At 47.7% G+C, this 21351-nt stretch overlaps 1 protein-coding gene across 1 annotated transcript in view; it reads right to left on the reverse strand.

The window, feature by feature from the left end:
- OTUD7B (OTU deubiquitinase 7B) overlaps positions 1 to 8398 on the reverse strand; it is an 81266-nt gene extending 72868 nt beyond the window's left edge. Inside the window, exon 1 of the mRNA XM_074981007.1 lies at positions 8224 to 8398. The gene's annotated coding sequence lies outside the window, so the exon portion shown is untranslated. The remainder of the gene's footprint in view (positions 1 to 8223) is intronic.
- Positions 8399 to 21351: the final 12953 nt, after the last annotated feature.

Consider the following 21351-nt stretch of genomic DNA (forward strand, 5'->3'; position numbering starts at 1 on the left):
ACTTAAACCAGAAAATATTTTTAAACACACACATTAGGAAGATAAAACTTACAACCCCTTCCCTAGCTTTACTGTGAGACCTTCTTGCGTGGCTGGAAGCACAGACTAGTCATTAGTGAAACAACTAGGGGTTGGTAGCCAGGACTTCAGGGTTATAGTCCCATCTCTGCTACGAACTGTGTCTTCTGGTATGTCCTTAGACTTTCAAGGAAAAACTGCAAGGCTAGGCTGGCAGGCAAGACTTCCATGTGTTAAGCAGCCCAACATCTGCTACTGAACAAACTCTGCTCCTTGTCAGGATAGCTATTCACAAAACAAATTACTCAGCTGCTCTTGTTTCAGACACATGAGATCCAAAATACACAGTCTTTCACCATGCACTCTAACTTTTGCCACATTTGGCTTTAGGGCACCGTTCCTCCTTCCCAAGTCACGTTGCTGATCTGACGTATGCAAAGCTGGTTAGGTGCCTAATGCACTCTAACACAGCCAACGTACACCAAAGTCAGACTAATAAAAAAAAAATAAAATGAAAAAAAAATTAAGAAAGAGTGCAGACAAATATAATGAGCCTGGTACAGCTCAACACCTTTATTATATTTGGTAAACGCTGACAGTGCACTTAACATTCTACAAAGCATAACACACCAGTAATTCCTGGTTACTGGGCAGCCTTGAAGAAGGAAATCAATTTTTCTCCCATTGTCAAAAAAAAACAACCACCACCATCCATCAGTTCTGATAGCTCAAGTGAAGGACTCTCCCAGGGAGACACCCAAAAAGCCAAAACGTGTAAGTTTTACCTCAAATGAAGACTGTGTCATGAGGTCAGCTGCTAGTTCAGGAGGGCAAGTTTTACACCCCCTCTGCAGCCTGCTAACACACACACACCTCACTGAAGCAAGATTTTCAGACACAGGAAGCAAGACATTTTTAACTGAATACGCTGGTCAAACTGTTGCTGTACAGTACAAGACAGCTGCTAAGCAAGAGTAAAATAATGCTAAAGTAAGTTGCTTCAATATATTTTGAAACAGTAACGTGTCACCTTTCTAAATTAAGGAATTTTAACTTTTGTAAAAAACTACTACACTTTTTATACATTTCATCTTCCTTATTCTTTTGCAGCCCAATTAAATATGACCTAGCCAATGTCAACACTAAGGCTGGTCGCACAAGAAGTTTCAGACCAATTGGGTTTGAATTGACAGAGTCCAGAGGTTAAACCTCAAAACAGTATGAAAGGCAAAGAGGTTTCTAGATATAAAGGACAACTTTGAGGTTCTACCCACAACATCTCCATGCACTAAACGCATGACTTTGACTTCATCCTTTTATTTATTAGTTCTAAAGTGTTCCTCTCTCTCTGGTTAAATTGAAAACTTTAGCTTTCCACCTCAGCACTTCACCAAGACTGAATAAATGATCAAAAATGCAGCCATCTGAGACTCAAATAATACACATTAAAAATAATTCATATTAACCTAAAGTACCATTTTACATACTAAAAGCAATGAACTATACATCAGAGATGGGCAATTTGCAGCCATATTAGGATCCTGTGTGTGGCCCACAAGACTTTTTTTTACCGTTGCCCATGCACAAGGCTGCCCAGATTCTGCTGGTCTTCCTCTGTGTAGTTCCCCCTCCCCCTGCTATTATGAAAGTGACATGCACTTAAAGCAAGGGCCAGTGAAGTGAGATGCTTTCTGATTGCCCACATTACCAGAGCCATGCACTTCCCTTGCATCCAAACAAAGCGCTACTACAATTCAATCATCTCACCCTGCAAAATACTAGGTACACAAGCATAGTTAGTAAAGTCCTAACGACCCACATACTGTAACATTCAGTGTTGCATTTAATCTCCTCATGAGGATGGAGGGCTGTGCTGGCAAGGAGAAAAAGCAGAAATGAGTGTGTGAAACAAAAGTTTCACACAACTCAGCCTCTTTATGCAAAAATTTAATAAAATTTGTAAAACCATTAAAAACTGGAACATTATACTTCCAAAATCAGTTTAGCCATGTATGCACATATTACATTTCTAAGCAAAGGTAAAACTATTCTTATAGTACAGACTCATGTTCTTACCATGCCAGAATCAGCTAGCTTCAAAGATGCCAACAATGTGCGAATGATCCCCATGCAAACATAACACTGTTTCTCAGCCACACAGGTGCATTACAGATCAATGCAGTAATTACAATGCATAATGAATCAAGTTAGAATTATTCCATAACTTCAGCCAAGTAGGAGGCATTTATTTAATACCCGAACAAGTAGTTTTCTTATTGGCTACCTGAACTGACAGAAAGTTTGAGAGAACGGTACCTGCATAAAAATCAGTGTTTAGGCTGGAAATATTTATGGTGGCCTGATTCTTAAAATTACTGAGCAGTCAGTTCTCACTGACCTCCATAGGAGCTAAGTGCATTCAGCACCTCTGAAAAGGCAGCCATAAAAGATTTAGCTGAACCAGCAGTGGGGAACCTATGGTCCACGGTATAGATCCAGTCCCTGGCTTCCCCTTGATCCATCCTGCAGCAAAACTTGGGGCTTCCCTTCCTTGCCTCCACAGTGGGACAAGCTGCCACTCCAGCATCCCAAACCTCACCACAGGCCAGATCAAGGGAAGCTGGGTGCCAGATCCAGCCTTGCTGGAGTACAAAAGAGCCCCCAGCACCGAAAGTGTGTCAAAATGTCTTCTTGTTTGTCTTGTTTCTCAAGGGAACAAGGCCAGTCAGGTTTGTTTCTTTTTGGTTCTGTTTGTTTGTTTGTTGAGGAGGGGTGGAGGCAGGCCAGTGATGTTTTTGTTTCTCCTGGAGAGGGACAGTGAGGGTTTGGTGGTTTTGTCTGGTTGGGGTTTTTGTTCTTGTTTTTGCTTCTCACTGGTGTGTGGCCCCTGAATGATTATTTTCTTTGGGTTGGCGGTTCCCAACCAAACAAAGGTTTCCCACCCCCGAACTATACTATAGGTTGAAGCTCTCTTATCCGAAATTCTCTCATCTACAAACATCCGTAATCTGGCATGATTTTATTTAGTTGGGCGACCTCTCACCATGGGTGTGGCCAAGTTTCCTGTGGTCCCATAAACTTTGTTTGCAGCCACCAGACCTGGCTCACAGTGCTGTTATTTAGCTGTAATTTACCCCCTAAATGTCATCTGAGAGCCCAGTAAGCAGTGGAAGTGTTGGTAATGTGCTACACAGTATTGACCTCCCATAGCCCAGCAAATTCTCTCATTTGGCACCATTCAGGTCCTGAGGGTGCCAGACAAGAGAGGTTCAACCCGTATTAGGCACTTATTCTTACATAAGTGCATTGAAGATAACGTAACTACTGGACATTATAGCTATTGCTTTAATTTTCATAAAGCTTACAGGAAGCCTTAAAGAGTAATTTATGGTTAACCTGCTTTTAAAACTTTTACAGCTGCAACACATGAAGCGAACACACATTTAGGCAAAGGTATTTACTTGACTGCATCTCTTTTTGCAATATTGTCCAAAAAGAAACCAATACCATTTTAGACTGCAAAAGCATCAGGTCAGGGAGCAAAGATTAGATATTGCTTTACACATAGTTCTGGCACTGAGATGTCTGGAACATTCAGCAGTCTCATCAGAAAAATAGCAAACTCCGGAGAAGACTAACAAAAATAAAGGCATTGGAGAGAGCAAGTTCTGGGGAAAGTTGTGAGAACTAAATGGAACCCACTCACACCTGCGAACAGTATATTAAGTCTGGAGAATTTTGCATGCATAAAATACAAAAGATGAAACCCTGACTCAATTTATTTCAACAAAGTTAGGACTTCATCCATTGGTTGGGAAGGAGTTGTTTAGAAGGATGTGTATAAAGATAAACAAATAAATTGTTAAACAAATGAAAATTATGAGTATCTGAAAGTTTATTAGATTATGGAGCAGCTTCCCAAAGCAAGAGGACTGGACAATGCATCAGAAAATATACTGCAGGTATCAAGCTTGCACTTCTTAGGAGATGAGCTAGATAGGACCTAAAAGGTCTTCAACCCTAATTTCTATAACTGACCACTTGTGCTTATACAGCTGTCCCCACCACTCAGTACGGTGTTTCCTGTTGCTCAATCCTGCAGTGAAGTTATAATACTGTTTTTGCAGCATCACAGTCTGGAGCTATGGCAATGATGGGGAAACTGTAAATAGAGCCTATGACCACATGGCAGGATCAAGCAGAAGATAAGACAGAAGGCAGCAGACCCTTAAGATGTGCATGCCAAAAAGATTTCTTCCCCGATTTACCTCTAAAATATGTCAATATAAATACACTACCAGCTGTTTGTAAGTTTTTTTTCTTTAGCACATAAACATTGATAGACATAAAAATTTTTGAATTTGGCATTCTGCAAAGGGAGATGCAAAAGATAACTGTTCCAGCTTCCAAACGGCTACTTTGCCAGTACAACTCATTCTTGATTCGCAACATACTGCTAATTTTACCATCAGAGATCTCCAAAGCAAAGAGTCTACAATTCTTGCTAACTTGAGGTAATAACAAAATGCTAAGACAAAGATCACCACCAAACAAAAAAAGGGTTTCACTCAAGCATTCCTGAGAATTCAGGTATATAAGTGCTATCTCCATTTTACAGATAGGTAAATTGACCATAAACTGTCTTGGCAACTCATTGGCAGTCATCAGATAAAACCCTAGAGTCCTGTGTCCCTAGACAATACTGCCTCCTGAAATGATTCAGAACACCTGTCCCGTTACTGTATTCCTTACCTAGTGACTTCCATTATCGAACATCAGTACAAGGACTGTTTCCTTAAGCATGGGTTTGTCCAGACTGCTCAACAGCTGAAGTTGGTGAGTCATGAGTCTCCTCACTCACAGTGAAAGCATACAGAATCTACTGTTCTGCAATGAGGTAACCGTTAATTATCAAGGCAAGAAACTCCCTTCCCTCATCAGATCAGGACTTGTAAACTCAGTGCTTTGTTTTTAAACACGTGTCAATGCCTCACTACACTCACTTAAAGGCAATGAATTCTACTAGCTTGTATACTCATGCACACAATGCAAATACTGCAGAGCAAAATAAAGCCATGCTCCCCAACCTTTATGAGCAGGATGCATCTCTATCTTGTATTTGACACCATTTAAAATATCACGCATATGACAGGCAGTAGACTTCCAATAAAACTAAATCCTCAGTGTGCCCAGGCAGGACTATGGCATAGTCTATTCTGATTTACATCAAAAAGTAGTATTTACATATAAAAATGACATAAGCCACATGGATTTCTAGTTTGTTAATATTAAACCTATTTGGTCCACATCAGAGCAACCTAGCCAGATTAAAATTACTAGGTATTAATTCCTTGCAAATGAAATCGCTTTAACAACAATCATGAGGCAGGTGGCTAGGAGGAACCAGTGACATCACAGTCCTGCTTGTTTATCATTAAAAAGCAATCCTTAAACCTGCAACTTCTACACCAATTCCTGTCACTGCTGCCCTTATCCTCACTCACCTACTGTAGTATTACTGTAGTATTTGATCTTTTATATGCCCTCCTTGGGGCAGGATCTATAAACGCAATGGTTGCCTAGCACAATGGAGAACCACCTGATTGCACCCTGGGGTACCACTGTAATTCAAAAGTAGTATTTATTATTCATAACAAATGAACAGCAGCCTTGGACCTTTAACAGCGGCTTTATCCACTCCCAGTCTTTTACCTATTAATAGAATTGTGCAAAAAATGATTGTAGTATTTCATTTCTATAGGGCCATAAAAGATATGTTGTGTAATTTGGCAGCCACCCACAGATGATAAAAATAAAAATTGTGTATGCTATTCAAGAAGCTAAATCTTATAAGTGCTTAGGCAGGTACAACATTCAATGACCACATGGAAACTGGGATTGCTCAGAACCAAACAAGATCAGATCCTTAGAGATCTTTACTAAAGCTATTTTGGCTTTTACATGGTAGACCCCTCTTCCTCCACAGAGCCCCACTATGACTTAATTATGAGTGTGGCTAAGTGCAACTCTTTGCAAGACCAGGAAACTATCCAAAACCAAGCTAGAAATCACCGACGGAGCATCAAGACTTCAGGCACAAACATTTAACTTCAAATCAGGATTACTACTTGCACTGGAATTTCTGTTGGGACAAAAATTTTGTGCTATTTAAGAACATGCCCCATTTAGGAAATATTTTTCAGAGTGCAAACATGAAGATTTTTTTTTTTTTTTTTTTTTAAAAGTCCCTCTTGGGTAGTATTTCAGGGGAACCCATTAATTAAGCTTGCTAGAAGTTTGCTCCTTGTGCATCTGGGTCATCTAATATCTTCAAGAAAAAAAAAAAACTTTCACGTATATAATTATTTTCTCCTTCAAGCCTTAACAAGGTAACATGTCCCTGGAGTCATTACCAAAGTTCCTCAGGGCATGAACTTCACCCACATATTTGAAAGGCTTGTTTACTGAAGGTGTCAGTAATTACTGATGTATCATAAGACAGAAAATTTTACACAGTTCATCTCCCTTCCAGAGCAGTGCAAAGTGTCCAGCTAGGGGTATGTCTAAAACTGTTTACTACACTGGAATTAGTTAAAAGGTAAAGAGATAAATAGCACTGGAATTAAAAGACATTTTACATCATGAGTAAACTCCTGTTTAACTTCTAAATTCAAGAGAAAAACCAAAGCTAGACATTCATAACCCTGTGTACATGCAGGATAAGATGAGGTGGACAGGGCTGGATGTGATGGCATAATGCTGTTCCATCTTTAACTGCTGTCAGACACTAGAGCAGCCAATCTAAAAATACGCAAGAGTAGTAAACAAATAGGGTTAGGAATCCCTATTATGTTCATCACTAGCCACACTGTTAACCCATTTATTACAGACACAGGAAATTGCACAGCCTTACTTAATCATCGGCAGCTCCCAAAATTTCTTTCTGCATGACAACTTTCAAGTTAACAGGTTTGTGTTCCAGGCCATTCATCTTATGCGCATTTCCCTGCATGCACCCGCATGGTGTCACCAAATACTAATACTCAGTACTGGTGTAGTTTTCTAAAAACAAGAAAGCGACTCATCACCCTTTCGTACCAAGGCTGAAAAACAACCATACTGAAAATCCAAATAGCCCTTTGAGGCTACAATAGAAGTACTTATATAAAACTGTTTTAAAGCTATTGACATTGTGGCCCATGTAACCTATGGAAGATGTTATCCAAATTCAATCTCATTTATCAGAGCTTGCTAGGCTAAGAGAGAAAGTTTAGCAAGACCAATTAAAAGCAAATTAAACCTTGCACTGAGGCTTCAGACACACGGGTCCCTAGCTCCTCATCACAGAAGAGGGTGAGTCCACCAAGCAAACGCTGCCTTCAGCTGTTTGTCCAGCAAAGTCACCAGTTAGTGTATTTAAACCGAACCAGAGACAAGGTGATAAAGATAAAACTTGAGACAGAGAAAAACACCAAGCAGGAGGAGGCCGGGGGGGGGGGGAGAGAGAGAGCTGGTCCCTGCCTGGGGCTGAAGGGATGGGGGAAGATAAAGAAGAAGGAAGCTGTAATGACAGGGAAGAGGTGAGAGAGAGAGAGATGATGTGGATCAGGGAGAGGGTAAATAGGACGAGGGCAGGGCCCTATCGTAGGGCTGTGCACCTACCTAGCTAGAGGGAGCCAGGGGAGCAGCCGGTCGGTGGGGGGTTGAGGAAGAGGCCTGGGGAGGCCTGGGATGAGGGGGCAAAGAGAGAAGAAGGCTGACCCCGCGCCTCGTCCCAAGGACTACAAGGGAGGCAGAGGGTCACGGGGGACGAGCCGAGAAAGAAGCGGGGCTCCTGGGGATGGGCTGAGGCAGGGACGAGGGTTGAACGGGGGGGGGGGGGTCTCCGGCGGGTGAGGTCGAGGGGGGAATTGGCACAGAACCGTCGGACTGAGGGGGGTGGGGTGGGAACCGGGGGGGGTCTGGAGTGAGAAGTTGGGGGGGGGCTCCAAAGGCAGCGGGGGGGGGGTCCGCAGAGGACCGACGGACGGAAGTGGGGGGCAAGGGAGGACCCGTCAGAGAACCGGGCACCGAACGGGGCTAGCGGGGGGCGGAGGGGGGCTCTGCGGGAGGGAAGGGTTGGCGGGCAGACCCGGGAAGGGCAGAGGACCGAGGAGTGAGACACGCTGAGTGGGGGGCTCGCCGAGGGGCCATGGGGCAAGTTACCCTTGGGCGGCTCCATCCCCGCACTCGGGGGCCCGGCCGGCGCTGAAGGGGCCCCGGCGCGGGTATCTGCGGAGGCCGCTGTGAGCGCCGGGACCCTCTAGTAGTAGCTGCTGCTGCTGCTCCGCCGCCGCCTGCCCGCCGCTCGGTCGCTCGCTCTCCACCGCTGGCGGGGGAGGGGCGCGTGCACCGCTCCGAACACTCCGCCCGCCGGGTTTCCGGCCGGACGTCTTTCCCGGGCACACGCAACGCTCGGGCACCGCCCGCCTCCGGCACGGGGCCAATCGTAGCGCTGCACGGCCACGCCTCCACACTGCGCCTGCGCGGAGTGGGGTCTTGGACGGGCGCCCCCTCCCCCGCTGGAGCGCGCAGGCGGCCGCCGCGACCTGGCCGAAGACCGGGCGTGCACCCTGCGCCTTCCGCACGTGCCCTCGCCTTCGTTGCAACCCTCCCGCGTGCGTGCATCCCTCCCTGGCAGCCCCCGACCTCCCAGCACACCCCAGAGAACACCCTGCAGTCGGGGGCGACTGGTGTCTGCAGGGGGAAGGAGCAGGTGGGGCACCCACCCCATGAAGCAGTTACATTTAGGGTTGGGGGCACAGTGGGGTGGTGCATCTCCCAGGGGCTACTACGGGTCATCCATGCCTAGAACCCCCATTACGATGCTGTACAGCATGGGGGGGTGTATTTTTAGGTGGGGGGGGGGGGCACTGACAGAAATATCCATTGCGAGCCACAAAAAAGAAACAAAAATAAAAGTCCTCACTGATGTGGTCCTGAGTGAGACACCTCACTCCCCTCGCAATCCAGCTCCACAATGGGAAGGAGGTGTGAGTCAGGACTTATCCCAAGTTGGAATAAGTCTTCTGGGGCTCGTAGATTTTGTGGACCCCAACAGAGTCTAGGATGAGGCCAAAATTAGGGGTCCAATAGGGTTATCATCTTGGATCTTTCCAACAAGGACACACCTGAGAGAGGGAGCGTATCTGTATCAGTAACTACCAACTCAGGTGTATTAATGCACATTAATACAATGTGAGTTGATAGATACTGATACAAAACTCTTTCTCAAGGGCGTTCTCTTTTTTTTTTTATTTGATAACCCTACTCCAGTATAGAAAGAGGCTACAAGGGAGCAGGACAGACATGGGGATGAGAGTCCTGGCCAGAAGGGAATGCAGGGTCTGGGTGGAAGGGAGGTTACAGGAATGCGGGGGGCAGTTCTGGGCAGGAGTGGGGTGCATGAGGGTGATGGAGCGCTTACCTGGTCCAGCTCTTCAGGAGCACATGTCACTTCACTGCTCCCAGGCCCTGTCCCATTGGCCACAATCCCATCCAATGGGAGCAGCAGGGGAAAAGCATCCAAAGGAGCACTTCCCTGGGCTGTCATTCCGCCAACATGGGGCAGCAGGAGGAGGGGGCGAGCGAGAATGACAGCTTTTGAAACCACTCCCTCCTCTTCCAGGCAGAGCCCATGGGCTGGATCCAGTCCTGTCTTGCCTGGATCGGGCCTGCAAGGCTCAGGACCTTTCTTCCCCCTCCTCCACAGCAGGGAGCTGGCAAACACAGTCCAGCCCAACAGTGGTTTGTGGAGCTGAAGCAGCAGCTCAGGCTCCCAGCTCCAGGGGAGGCCTTGAGCTTCATGGGCCCAACCCAGGCAAGTTGGGGGCCAGCTCCAGCCCGGGGGCCCTAGGTTCCCAACCCCTGCAGCACAGTAACGCAATAGTCAGTGAGCCTGACAGAACAGCCAGGCTATTGATCGGGGGGGGTGTGGAGGGTGCTCTTCCAGCATTTATGGTCCTAGAAAAGCCAGAATACATGCTTTTAACTGTAGCCGAAAAATTCAGAAACCACAAAGCAAAGGAAAAGACCCAAAAGTATTAATTGAAAATCATTTAAAAATTAACAGTACTTTTTAAGCCAATTTTCGTGGTTTTGGGAGGGCCTGAGTCATGACTTTTTGGTGGTTGGCATTGGAGCAGTCGCTGTGTTTCTGAAAATAATACTTGCTGAAACAGAAGAAAATGAACAAACCAAAGAGAGGGTTTTACTTTTGGGTGAGAGAATGTAATAATGGTTTCTAGTGGGAGGACACAGACCGGGGGTCAGCAACCCCTAGCACAGGTACCAGGATTGGCACGCGAGCTGATTTTCATCCGCACATGAGGCAGGAACTCAGCAGCACCCTTCCTCCCCCATGTAGCCAGGAGCTTGCTCAAAGCCTGTGGATTAACAAAAGACCAGCTAATGCTACCAACCACCACCTACACAGAAAGCTCTGCATCTTCATTTATTTGTTAATGAAACTGTTGTAAGTAGGACTATTAGTGACTTTAAAAGGATCTGTACATAGAGGTCAAAAGGTCAAATTTCTGCACACCGCCTGGGAAAGGTTGCTGACAAAGACAGTAACAAAATGGTAGTAATTTTACATCTTTGCACATGTGCAGCAAAGACCTGTTCACTTTTCATGACTCTGGATTAGGGGTGTTGTCTCAATATTTCAGTTTTAGTTGAGCAAATACCGTTTCTGAATTTCTTTAAAGGCAAAAAAGTTTCTGTTGTTCCCTAAAGCATAATCTACACTACCATGAAAGATCAACCTGTTCAGGGTCGATCCTCCAGAATTTGATTTTGCACATGCATGAAATCAAGCACTCAGGGGTCAAAATCGACCCCATGCTCCTCAACGAGATGTGAGGAGTAAGGAAGGTCGAAAGGAGAACCACTCCAGTTGACGTTCCCCTGTTAACACAGACAAGTTAGCCAAGCATAGATATGTCAATTGTAGCTATGTAATTGGCATCGCTAAAATCACATATCTGCAGTTGGCTTCCATGTCTACTATAGACACAGCCTTACTCGTTAATTGCTCTGGGATTTTGTTCCAGTGTATTGTCTTTGAGTTGAGACCAAGCATGGAAAATTTCAGCCCAATGGGAGAATTTGAGACTGTAACAGAGAAGCTCGATGGGCACTGGGCTGAAAATCGGGGCTCTGTTTCCACCTCTGCCGAGAGCACCTCTTTGTGGGACTTTAGGGGAGTTGCTTCATTTCTCAGTTCCCCATCAGTAAAAAGGGGATAACACTTGCTTTGCTGGTTTAGATTGTAAGCTCTTTTGTCTCTCGTTATGTGACTGTGCAGCACAAGAGGGCCATGATATTGATTGCAGCCTCTAGGTAAGAGACGGCAATTGCAACTCTTTGGAGTTTGTAATTTGACGGTGCCTCTAGCTGGTACACAAACAATATAGTCTTGCTGGTACCTCTAGGCTTCCGACCCACCCACTGTGAAGAAGCTCTCTGGCACAATCGTCCCCACAGCAGCTCTGTCCGTCCTACAGACAGTGGGCTCATCCATGCGGTGAGTTAGCGTGCAGCAAGCCAGGGTATGAAAGTACAGGGCTGTGCACTAACTCACTCTGCGGTCACTTATCCTAATTCTGTGACTGTCACTGCACAGTATAAGGGCCCACATGGTGAGTGAGTGTGTGGCAAGGTGGCACAGTACAGATTCACATCCTGGTCTCTCATGCATTCACTCACCACGTAGACAAGCCCTGAGTAAGGTCTGTGTAACAGTCATTCAGCAAAGCAGGGAGAATGTTCCACATGGCAGGAGCTGCGGAAGAGAAGGCTCTTGCACCAGCTGCAGTGAAAATTCAGGAAAGGGGCTGGATAGAGCCAGGAAAGTGATTAGGGGCCTGATCCTCTGGAAATCTTTGGGACTTTTGCTCTGGATTTCCTGGGGGGCAGGGGCAGAGTTAACCTGCTGTGAAGCTGATGGAAGTGTGCAAGGTCTGGGTAATGTGGTTGTTTTCAAGTGTGTTATGGGCTTATGGCCTAGTACTGAGATCCTTCATCTGGTAAGCAGTCTCATAAGAGTTGAAGGAACTCAGCATCTGGCAGGATCAGACTCTTAAGGAGGCAGTCATTTACTCATGCCCAGTGCCCCACTCTGTCCTCTCTCCAGCCTAGCCTCCTTTTGACTACCAGGGAAAAAGGGAGGTGGGAGATGCCTGAGCCTTTTCCATGAAATCATAAAAGCTCCATCTTCCTCCTTCACTGCAACAGTTTGAGCCTGAGCATCCCAGGAAGTCTGGGCTGTAGAAGATGGAGGCACGGAAGGATCAACACACCGTGGGCTGCACTGGCACTTGGACTCTGAAAGGAAAGACAGTGTGTACCCTATGGGCTAAGGGACACCAAGTGCTTTGCATTCCCCCAGCCGTAGGCTGCTGGCACTCACAGGCGAGGCATGCTGAAAATGCACCGCGTCAGCTGCCATTCATTTTATTTTTAAAGGCAGGGAGGATGCGCCCTCCCCAAGCAAAACAGGCCTTCCCAGAGCCGGGCTGTATTGGATTCTGCCGTAGGCTCAGAGTAACTCTAGCGTCCCTGAACTTCCACCAGTGCAACTGAGGTCAGGCTCTATCCTGCAGCACTGGGAGTCAATCAGGGCTGAGAAGACCCTGCTAATCCTTTGTCAGACCTCTGTAGCAAGGAGACCTCAACTGCAATTCATGGGTAATAGGCCCGCATTTCCCCCAAGGGAGTAGTAGGCTGTGCTGAGTAACAGGCTTGCAGCTACACAGCCAAGTTTAAAATCAACCCAAAGCACTGAGGGTTGTTATAGCTGGGGACCCATCACAGCAGGTCAGCAGCATATAATCAATACATTATGTGCGAGCTGCAGTTATTCTGCATGCCAGTCTCCAGGCACTGGGGTCTAGTGGTTAGAGCAGGGGTGGCAATAATTTTCAATGGGAGACTACTCCAAGATTTTGGTGAGTGTTCAAGGGGCTACACTTTTCTCTGATGGGAGTGTGGGGTCTCAGCTGGAGGCTGGGTGCAGAGGGAGCTTAGGGCAAGGGGTTGGGGTGCAGGAGAGGGTGAGGGGGCTAAGAGGGAGTTTGGCTTAAGAAGGGGGTTGTGGTCTGGGGCAGGGTCTGAGAGGGGATATGGGTGCAGGAGTCTGGGGTGGGGTGGGGTGGGGGTCCAGAAGCAGACTCTGGCTGGAAGTCACTTACCTAAGCCACTCCTGACCAGCAGCACTCTCAGGCAAAGTTTCCTGCCTGCCAGCAGCACCAGCCCTGTGCCATGTAACTCACTGCACTGGGAGGTGGAGTTTCCTGTGCTGCCACACCCCAAGCAAAATCTCTCAGCTCCCATTGGCCAGTTTCATGCACTGCCCCCGCCCACAGCAATATTTCTCAGCACCTCTTCCATGGAAACTGGCCAATGGGAGTTGAGAATTTGTGCTGCACTGCCACTTCTCCCCCCATATACCCCATTAAAATCTCTCAGCTCCTGCTGTCTGGTTTTGATGGGGATGAATGCAGCATGGAAAGCTCTCCCCAGTGTGCTGTGGTAGGGCCTGCTGCAGGCTTTGTGGGCCAAATCCGTCATTTGTAAACCCAGGTTAGTATGCAGTGGAGACACTCACGCTTGAGAACATCAACCCCCACCTGCAGGTTCCCCTGGACCCAGCTTTGCCAAGCAGCACAGAGGTACCCTTAGGGGCCCATTCATGGCTCAGGGCCCCATTGCATTAGGCACCATGTGCCCATTTAGCCTCCCTGAGATTGCTGGAGCAGAGTCCTTAGCCCAGGAAGAAGTGACCCTGCCTGGTTGAGGCCCTATGCTAGCCTAGCATGTCAGCCACTCCTTGCTTCCAGTCCAGGGTCTTCTGCAGGGGCCTTGCTATTCCCTCCTTGCTTCCATTAAACTGGCCACCTGAGTCACACCCTACTCTTCACTTAGTAGGAACCAATGTTCCCTCTAATTTTTTCCATCCATGGGCAGAATAAATTTTGTTCTTCACACCAAGGCATGTGCACATGTGCACCACCAGTAGAAACATGCTGCTGGCAGTGGGCACTTAGCTAATCAGCTGGGCAGCATCTGAATCTCCCCCAGATGGTTGCCCAAGTGCTCAGCTTACAGGGAACACAGGTAGGGACTGCTCATGGCTGGCTCCCCCAGCTAAGGCACTTACAGGCTTTTGTAAGCACCTGATCCCTAGCTGCTCAGCCTCAACTGCAAGGTAACTGAATCCACTCATTGGTAACTGGATGCAACTTCCCTTAAAGGGCCAGACATGCTGTGACATCCTGCCCCAAAGAATTTAGACCCAGATCCTCCAAGATATTTAGGTTCCTACCATCCAGCAAAATTGAAGAGAGTAGGGTCCTGAGATACCTTTAAGAATCTGGGCCCTACAATCTAAGGACCTGACCTTGCAGTGTCATCTGTACTAGCTGATCTCCAAGTCCCAGGACCTCATTTGCCACTGGCCCTCTCCACCAGGCAGTCACATGCCTGCCAATTGCCCTGATTTTGATGGAAAGTAATTCACCCCCACTTTCCTTGCTGCAAACAAGGACCTCAAAGTCCAAAGGCTTTGCCTCTGATGACGCCTCAGTAAGATCAGAGAAGCTTTGGTTTCACTTCCAGCCACATTTTATCCTCTGTGAGCTTATTAGGAGAGTTTTCCCTGTAAACTGAGCACTTGGTGGCTGCTCAGGAGAAATGCAGGTGCCACCCTGCTGATTAGCAGAGCACCCACAGCCGGCAACGTGTATTTCTATTGGTAGTGCACATCCATACCTGCCTTGGTGCACAGAACAAAATTTATTCCACCCATGGATGGAAAAAATTAGAGGGAACACTAATTAGGAGCCCCACTACACGGAGAGAGCTCCCCGCACAGCCCTGCCTCAATCCAAGCCTGCTCTTCTCATCAGAGGAGCTGTTCCTATCAGGCCTATTTCAGCAGCAACCATCCGCGTCACTTGAGGCAGATGGGGCTCATCATGTGGACAGCTCAGCTGACCCAGGGAATGAATCGTGGCCTTTGTTCTTGTCCAGCAACCTGGCATTGTTTATGTCGAACACAAAAGGATTGTTTATCGTGTCGGCGGCATAGAAAAGTCCAGCAAAGAAAGAAAAGACTGTGCCCTGGAGGCCAGCCCCGGGAAGCTGGGCTTGATTTTCACCAGGGTGAGGTGGGAGGGTGTTGACCAAAGGGAAGATCTTTCCAAGTGGCTGCAATTTTACCAAAATCAACAGAAACAGTATTTCGGAGGGTTCCCAGCTCCCTGGCACCAGCGTGGTGTGTGTGATGTTCCTGCCTCGGCGCTTGCAGGTTTCAATTCTTTTCAGATGTCTGGAGCGCACAGATCAGCGTGACAAGCTCACAGCGTAGGAAAGAATGCAAACTTTGCTTGCCCTTCTTCTACCAGTTCTTATTGAAAGCCCTCTGTTGGCATCACCTGGGAGATAATATATTGTCAATGAACTCACCTTCATCAACACCACAGTGGGAGCAGAGAAATGGGGCTTCCTCCCAGTTCATACCCTTGAAACATGGAGACATACATATTTCATAGAACTGGAAGGGATCTTGAAAGGTCATTGAGTCCAGTCTCCTATACTCAAAGCAGGGCCAGCCCTGACAGATTTTTCTTCCAGATACCATCAGTTTACATTTCCACAGCCCCTCTCCTTGCACTGAGACACGCACACTGAAAGGGGCCATGGAGAGGGGTGTCCCTGCTCTGCCACTGAAATGCGGCCACTTCTGGGCTGAAACACAGCAGCTGTTATGATGCACACACATCCTCACAAAATAAATCCCTTGGGGACCTTCATTCTCATTGAAAGCTCATTTGACACCTGGATAACAAGCTCTGCATAGCTGAGTGTGTTGGTGTAATCACAAGAGGTGGGACAGCACCAGGCAAGGGACACAGTAAACAGGAGAGACTTTGAAGTGGTTCCAGGAGGAGACACATACAGAGGCTTCCACCCTTTGCTTCCCAACATCGTGTCCTGCTCCAGCACTTTCTAACTTGACAGAGCTGCAGGTTAATAGTCCTGCCCTAGGTAACAGCTGAAACCAGTCTACTGCTAATGCAGCTCTCCCCACTATATACACAGCCAGGCTGTTCCATGGCTGTCAGCATGAAGCAGCTTTACTGAACGTGGCTGAACTTTCACTCAGCCAGTGCAATTTTCACCTGGGCTCTACTGCTTAGCCGATGGCTTGTAGGATTCTGGTTTCATATCACTCCCTGCCCATTTCATGAACCAAGCTTTGTAGAGAAACGTGGTCAAATTCATTTGCAACATTGCTGGCCTGTACCCTCACACAGTCATTTGCACTGGCGCACAGAGTGAAAGAGGCTGCTCACTCTGACCTGGTAGTGTTTGGATCTCTTTTTCCCCTGGTGTAAATGATTGTGCAAAGTGCAAGGCAGCAGAGAATCAGACCCTCTCATGCCTGGAACATGAGTCTGGATAGATGCAAATGGTGCAGAGCTTCAGGATTTGAAGAGCTGAATGCAGATGGGCTGGATCCCAAGTTACATCAAGCCAGTATCTCCATAACAGGCTGGACCAAACTGCTAAATCCTAATCCACCTGAATTTGGGGTGAGCTTGCAAACAAACCTCTCTGTGCTTTCTTCCCAGACTGCCCCTCAAGCATGAAGAGTTACCCATAAACATCCACCTTCTTGTCTTCCAAAATCCCTACTTAAAATACACCTTTTCTGTGATGTCTACGAAAAACACAAGCCTGCTGGTTTGTTGCAAGTGTAGCCCACCATGCTGGCCAATACTGTCTCAGTGGTTCCGTTTGCTCTTTTCTAGCCACCTGTAGTCTCGTCTTCTCCGTAAAATGTAAGCTGTTTGGGACAGAGACCATCTTTGTTCAGCTAGCCAACAGGGTCCCTGGCTGGTGCTCCTTAATGCTAGCACAATGCAAACAACACCTGGCCTTTTTCATTGAGGGCTTGTCTACGCTTGCCCACAACTTTGAAGGGGGCATGTTAATCAGGGTGATGGGAAATTACTAATGAACTGCTCCAGTGAATGTTAGGCTAATTCTCCCCGGCCGCAACTTTGAAGTGTCAAATTTCGAAGTGCTGGCATACGTGTAGCCGTGGGCACTTTGAAGTGCCTTTACTCCTACATGCATGCCAGCACTTCGAAGTTTGACACTTCAGAGTTGCTGCCAGGGAGAATTAGTCTAATGAAGTGCTGCATATTCACCGCAGCACTTCATTAGTAATTTCCCATCACCCTGATTACCATGCCCCCTTTGAAGTTGGGGGCCAGTGTAGATCCAGCCTGAGAGATTCAAAAGAGGTCATTGCAGGTTGAACCTCTCTAATCCAGAACTCCCTCATATGGCAACATCCGTAATCCAGCATGATTTTAGTTAGCTGGCCCACCATTTATCACAGACGTGGCCAAGTTTCCTGCAGTCCCATAAAGTTTGTTTCCAGCCACCAGTCCTGGCTCTCAGTGCTCTGTGCTGCTATTTAGCTCTGATTTGCCCCCTAAGTGTCTTAAAAGAGCCCAGTAAGCAGTGGAAATGTTGGTAATGCTGCTAGACAATATTGACCACCCATGATCCAGCAAATCTCTCGTTAAGCACAGTCAGGTCCTGAGAATGCCAGATGAGAGAGGTTCAACCTGTATTATCACCCCCATTTTTCAGATGGGGAAACTGAGGCACAGAGCGAGGAACATGACTTGTCCAAAGTCAATCAGCAGCAGAATCAGAACCTAGTGCTCCTGAGTCGGTCTAGTGCTCTGTGTACTAGACCACACTGTCTCCTAGAGTACTAATGACATGCACATCCAGAAGCCAACTCTGCAGCTCAACTCACATGTAGCTCTAATCATCAGACTGCAGAGAGCTGGAAAACTAAGCTAAGGAAGCTAAGCTGCAAGCTTTATCCCCAGCAGCTGTGCATGTTTCATCTGCCTCCACGCACCCCATCAGCGCTGCTGCTCCAGTCTAGTGAATTCACATGTCTGGGTGTGGCCCTCAGTTTCTTCTGGAGCTCTGCAACTTTGTAGCCCTGTCACTGCACTTCAAGCCCTTCTGTTAAGTATTCTCATCCTGGGATCTGGGAGGACATCTAGCAAGCATAACTGTTCCCGTCAGCGGATGCACTGGTAGTAACAAGGCCAAACTTAGAAGCAGAATGATTCCTAAAATACGTCTGAGCACATTGGCGGCTCAGCAGAAAAGGGACCTGCTCATAAATTTCCAGAGCTAGGGAAAATTTTTTTGGAATCCCAAACTAACGAGATGCTTGGTGAACTGGGAGGTTTGAAGACAGCAAAAGAAAAGCACTGCCGCCCGCTGGGAGCTGATAGTCTCAGTTAGGGCAGGCAAGGCACAGAGCTCCCAAGGAGGTGTTTCCAGTTAGTTCCCCTTTCAAACATTCGTTTGCATCAATTTTGGAGCTGGAAGCAGATGCCAGATTTGGTCACTGATTTCCTATGTTCCACTCAATAAGCAGCGAGGGGTAGCCGGGTGACTGAGGCGGAGCACCATGGTACCGGGTGTGCTGCAGCCCTAGGCCATCTTCCCTCTATTTTGTTTTCATATTTGTGTAGAATAAATTTTGTTATGTGCACCGAGGCACATGCATAGGCCGGCCAACATGGAGAGGCAAGGTGGGCAGTTGCACAGGGGCCTGACATTTTAAAGCTTCAGCTGCTGCTACCGATACATCAGCTGTGGCAGCAGCCAGAGCTCTGGACCCCTCTGAACTGCTGCAGCAGAGACACTCCACCACTCCACACAGCACGGGGGGGGAGGGGAGGGGAGGAGACAGTGCCACAGTCCTACTGATGCTAAGGTGCTGACTACCCTAAGCCCCACCCCTTCTGCCCTTGACTCCACCCCTTTCAGGGCACAGAGCTAGGACCCCTCCCACCACACCCCAGGCTCCCTGTGACTGTCAGCCCTGCTGCAGGTGCACCACCAGTAGAAACACATGCTGCCGGCTGTAGGTGCTGTGCAACTCAGCTGGGTGGCATTTAAATCTCTCCAGGGTGGCTGTCCAAGTGCTCAGTTTACAGGGAACACTGGTCCTGGCATCTAGTTCTGGTTCTGCTACTAGCCTACTTCCCCACTCCCACTTAGAGTGGAAATTTTGGTGGGGTGGGGACTGGCTGTACAGCACCCAGCAGTGGGCACCCACCCTGGCTTGGAGCCACTGGGTGCTACTGAAATATTAGCAATGATAAACATGCATAACAATCCTGTATTTACCAGTCCTGCCTGTAACGTGTGCTACCAGTGTGGCAAGAGGTTCCCCCAGTGAGAATTCAGAGAAGTGGATCAGTGCCCTCAGAAGCTGAAGCCTGTGTCTGACCACTGCACACATCACTTCCCTCTTAACCACTTTCCCACTCAGAGCAGCGTTCTGCAAAGCTGATGAGAAGCATAAATGGGGGACAACTGTACCACGTTTCCCTCCAAAATATGTGTAAATGAAGTGAAATGGGAGGAGCTGCTGCCAGGGTTCCCTCTAATTTTGGTCATCTATGTGTGGAATAAATTTTGTTACCATGCACTGAGGTGCATGCAGATGTGCACCGATACAAATACAGACTGCTGGCTGTGGGCACTCTGCTAATCATCTGGGCAGCACCTGAACCTCTCCTGGGTGGCCACCCAAGTGCACAGCTTACAGGGAACATTGGCTGGGGCTACAGGCAATATGATGTACCAAGGCTCCAAATTTCTCTTGATGAGCTTGGCCCACTGCTCCCTGCACAAGTGTCACACCACAACAGGTTCGAGTAGGGAATCCCCTGCTTGATGCAGCAGGACCCTGTCATGTGCCAGCATCATGAAGGCACTGACAGCAGGCGTGCTGGCCAGCAGGGCTAGTCACCATGAGACTTACAACACTTGTGTTGTTGGGGTGTGTCTTGTTGCCACCAGAGATGGGAAACTGTAACCCCAAAAACTGGAGTGTTGCTGCATCCCAAATGAGGATGCTTATGAAGGACTAGACTCCAGCCAGACTCGGCCAACCTCAAGTCTCTTTCTGTGCTGGCAGGATAAGAGGGCCTTCAAGTGAAAAGAGCCTTACAAAGAAGTGGGTCTATCCCACGAAAGCTCACCACCTAATAAATTATTTTGTTAATCTTTGAAGTGCTACTGGACTGCCTTTTTGTTTTGAAGGAGCCCACTGTGCAGGTATGGAGTTAATTTAGGGGCCCTACTCCCAGAAAAAGGCTGGGTCAAGGCCATGGACAGAGGACACTATGCTATGACTATTCTCTGCTTTCTGGGGCGACGGCGAGCAGAGCAAAAGTTAGAGCAGCCTCAGGGCTAACTTATAGCAGGGGCCTCCCAGTATACATGAAGTGCGAATGCCTTAAACACACCTTTTCCCTCCCTGCCACAAATCCCTGCCCCAGGATTAAACTACAGAGTAATGAAAGCCAGGCCCTCCAAGTCAGCCCCTCCCCCACCCCTGGCCCCCTGAGTGGACTCAAAACCAAGGCTATGGGAAGGGGACAGCATAAACAAATCTACATGCTCATCTCCCTACACTCCACCTAGGGAGGGAGCTGCCTTGAAAGATTATTGACAGCAGAAAGCCCAATGCCATCTCTGAGGACAGGTGCTGGTGTTCTTTAACAGCTGCCTTGCTCACTGCTTACCGCTCAACATGATGCCCTCAGTCAATCCGGGCCAAATTCTGACCCTATGTGAGTCCGTGCAACTCCATCGTCTTCGGCAGAGTTTTGCTCACTGACTTCAGGCTGCTCCTTTCCTGAAGAGATTCTTGATGGATGGTTGTATTCAGGTGAGCTTTTTTTGGAGCTTCCTGTTGGAAACATCTCAGTAGCCACCACGTGAGCTGCTCTTCAAACACCAGATGGATCATAATGCTTTGCACTTCTAAAGGGCCTTTCATCTGAGAATCTTGCACATGAAAGTTAATGGATTAACTCTTACCGTGCTGCCTAAGGACGTTTTATTCTATTCGTTTTACAGATGCAGGGAGACGGCCCTGCAGCACAGAGAGGTTAAGTGACTTACTCAAGTTTACACAGTGAGTCAGTGGCACCACTGGTAAGCGACCCCAGATGTCCTGATTCCCAGTGCCCTGTTCTATGCTCTAAAAATTGGAAGAGCAGAACACTGAGACTCCAAATTCCAGGCTGGTTGTGTCCAGTGGGGTTCAAACAGTCTGAGAATCATTCATTTGAAAATGAATGGTGGAAAGTAATCTCTGGAAGAGGAGTTCTGCATATGACATCCAGTCTCAATCAAGGGTAGAGGCAAAGGACCGCATGTGCCAGA

Source organism: Carettochelys insculpta, chromosome 30 (assembly GCF_033958435.1).
Source record: "Carettochelys insculpta isolate YL-2023 chromosome 30, ASM3395843v1, whole genome shotgun sequence".
NCBI classification, from domain to species: domain Eukaryota; kingdom Metazoa; phylum Chordata; order Testudines; family Carettochelyidae; genus Carettochelys; species Carettochelys insculpta.